The sequence below is a fragment of the Erinaceus europaeus genome, chromosome 10, assembly GCF_950295315.1.
Source record: "Erinaceus europaeus chromosome 10, mEriEur2.1, whole genome shotgun sequence".
In the NCBI taxonomy this organism is placed as follows: domain Eukaryota; kingdom Metazoa; phylum Chordata; class Mammalia; order Eulipotyphla; family Erinaceidae; genus Erinaceus; species Erinaceus europaeus.
The window spans coordinates 30,925,831-30,929,310 of NC_080171.1; the positions used below are offsets into that span (position 1 = coordinate 30,925,831).

Here is a 3,480-nt window from a genome sequence, read left to right on the forward strand (position 1 = left end):
AATAACCTTGAGATAGTTAGTGTTTTCTTCCAGAGTCTCATTTGTTGTTCCTTATTTCTGATTACAATTCTTTCAATCTCTTGACTCACTCCTGTGATTATTTCCTTAGCTAATGTTTGGATGTTGAACTCGTTATTTTGTGCTTCACCCTTAGGGGGGCTTTTAGCTGGACTGTTGTCCTGGTTAGTTTCTCCAATATTTCTTCTTGTTGGTTTACCCATTTTATATATTATGCTATGAGTTACCTCTCTTAGTACTTTTCAAATTACTGATCACTATTTCCTGGATTGACTTGTGTCTAAGTAAGGTAATTAAAGGGTTCACAGTGATGGAAGTTAACAGTTGTTTCAACAGCCTTTTAATCCCTGAGTTGGAGCTCAGTGATTTAAAAGCCTCTTTCCTTCTTCTTCTTCTTCTTCTTCTTCTTCTTCTTCTTCTTCTTCTTCTTCTTCTTCTTCTTCTTCTCTGTAGGCTATGGGAGCCTGAGGGCTTCTAAACTATAAGTAGGCTTCTTAGCTTAATCACTGACTCCTGACCAAGAAAGAGATAAGGCAGGGTGTGGCAGAGATAGTCCAGTGGTTATGCAAAGAGACATTCACAGCCCCACACCTATGCCACAAAGGTATAGGTCTTCTCCTGAGTTTCCTGGTTAGATCTCTGTCCCCTGTTGTCCCTCCCTGCCACTGCTCCAGATTCTGAGGGCAGTAGCAATGGAGACTTAGAACTGCACTTATTGAGTCTCTGGGGAGTCCTCTCCTCCCTTCAGCTGTCCCCTTATTGGTGGAACAGACTGGAGGTGGTATCTCAACTGGTAAACCGCCGGACTGTTACCAGCCACTTAGTCTCTCTCTAGGCTCCTCTCTGTCACCAGCCGCGTGTGTTTGCACTCACCGGTGATTTGGTGGGTTCCTGTAGTCGTTCTAGCCCTGTCTTGTTTCAGTCCCAGGTGGTCTCCTTTGGTATTCCTAGTTGATCTGGGAGAGGAGAGGAGAGGAGAGGAGAGGAGAGGAGAGGAGAGGAGAGGAGAGGAGAGGAGAGGAGAGGAGAAGAGAGGAGAGAAACAGATCTGCTGCTGCTCCAGGAGAGGAGAGGAGAGGAGAGGAGCAGAGAGGAGAGAAACAGATCTGCTGCTGCTCCGAGATAAGCAATTATTAATAAAGAATCCTAATTTCCAGTATGATCCACCTATAGTGAACTGAAAGAAAATGTTGAAGTAGGGATCATAAAACATGATACACATATGATGCGCCTAGACCTCTAACAGACCCCACTCTCCACCATCACTGGTTACTTGCATCAGGAAAATCATCATAAGTCCTCTTGTGGGCCTCTACAGGACCTTGACCTTACCATAGAGCAGCAATGGTAGAGACTGTCCCACTCTCCAGAGAGAGCCTGGTTCAGCCTACTCTGCTATTCCAGGAAGACTGGTCCTGAAATGAGTGCAACCTAGAATGTTCCTAGCTATGACCATGGAATGTGAGGTCAGACTGACAGGGATGCAAAGGTTACACAGGGTCCTGTGCTACATACAAATAGACACAGGCCCTGAGTCAGATCAATGAAGTTTACAGTTAATGATATGTATATACTTTCCCCATATTTGGGAGCTACTATCTGCCCTGAGCCAGCTTTCTAGTCCTGTTCCCAATTCTGACACCATTTCCTCAGACAATACTTGCATCCTACCTGCATGTTATCTGTGGGGCTCAGGCAAAATTTTTAGTAAAGTCATGAGACCTTCCGAGTATACCTAAAATAGACTTCCTAGCTTTTCCCAGTATGAAAACTCCAAACCTCATCCGCTATACTCTGACCTTTAGGTTCCTGATTTTTAAACAATTTGTCTTGCTTTATATCTTAATGCTTTTCAGCCACCAAGTTGCAGATGCTACTATGACCCCAACCTGACTTCCCTTGGAAGATGATCTCACCAGTGTGTCCTGGAACCCCACTTCTGCAGAGCCCTACCCCACTAGGGAAAAATAAAAACAGACTGGGGATATGGATGGACCTGTCAATATCCATGTTCAGTGGAGAAGCCAGAACTTCCACCTCCTGCACTCCATAAAAATCTTTGGTCCATATTCCCAGAGGGATAAGAATAGGTAACCTTCTGGGAGTCAAGTGGTAGCGCAACGGGTTAAGTGCACATGGCACAAAGCTCAAGGACCGGACCGGCTTAAGGATCCTGTTCCAGTTCCCAGCTCCCCACCTGCAGGGGAGTCACTTCACAAGCAGTGAAGCAGGTCTGCAGGTGTCTTTCTCTCCCTCTCTCTGTCTACTCTATGCTTTCTTTTTTTTTGGAGGAAATTTTTTTATTACTTTTATGTACAGAAGCAGCGTACACTTAGCTTAGTTTGGTAGCAAGTTCTTTATCCTCTGTCTTTTCCAGCTTGGAAATCCAAGCAACTGATTTTGGACCCAGCACGTCTCTTCCCCAGTGATGGCGGATCTCATCATATCTATCATTGTAATTGGCCATAATAGCTTCCACCAATTTAGCCAGAGCTCCTTTGTCTTCTGAGTTAACTTGTGTGAAGGCAACAGTAGCATAAGCCTTCCTGTGGACAAGACGCCCCAGCTTGTCCTGCCCCTTGGTGATGCAGTAGGGAACCCCCATCTTCTGACAAAGGGCAGGCAGAAAGACAACCAGCTCGATGGGATCCACTTCATGTGCAATCACCAAGCTGAGACTTCTTGTTCTCCGCAGAGGTGGTGACGGTATTAACCCCTGCTCGGAGGACAGGAGGCCTCTTGGTGGGGACATCCCATTTGCCGGCAGCTTTCTTTTCAGCTTGGACCTGCAACCCTCTGCTTCTTCTCCTGATTTGTCTCTGGTCTGTATTTGTGGACCAGCTTAAACAGTTGAGTAGCAGTTTGGCGGTCCAGTGCCACGGTGAACTGGTTAATGATATGGCAGGAGGCACTTTCAGCTTCTTGTAGAGGATTGCCCTTTGCCACTGCAGCCGAATATAGCTGGGCCATTTGGCAAAGCGGGTGAGATCCCTCTTGGGTTGGAGGTCCTGTCCAACTCCAAAATTCTTGGGCCTATTCTCAAACAGAGGATTTACCAGCTCTTTGTCCTCCTGCTTCTTGACAATGGCAGGGGCCACCTTCTTCTCCTTGGCCTTCTTTCCTTTCGGCATCTTGGCTGACTGCAGATCGAGTTTGACTTTTTAAGATTCCATTTATAAATGAGATAGTACTTATCTCCCCCTGTCTGTCTGAACTTCAGTTAACTCAATGCCCTCAAGTTTCATTAATGTTGTTGAAAATGGTGGGACTCCCTTATTTCTCAAGGCTGAACAGTAGTCCTTTCTATTTGCATATGTGTTTATATTCATGTACATACCGTATCTTCTTTATCCATTAATGGACACTTAGGCTGTTTCTATATCTTGTCTGTATAAATGGTGGTACAGTGAATGGGGGGTGGGGTGGACGGACAGCTCTTCAAGGTAGTGATTGTATTTCCAG

At 45.6% G+C, this 3,480-nt stretch overlaps 1 pseudogene; it reads right to left on the reverse strand.

Annotated features, from left to right (window-relative positions):
* Positions 1–2,320: 2,320 nt before the first annotated feature.
* On the reverse strand, positions 2,321–3,155 carry LOC103118205 (large ribosomal subunit protein eL8-like; annotated as a pseudogene).
* Between the last annotated feature and the right edge of the window lie 325 nt (positions 3,156–3,480).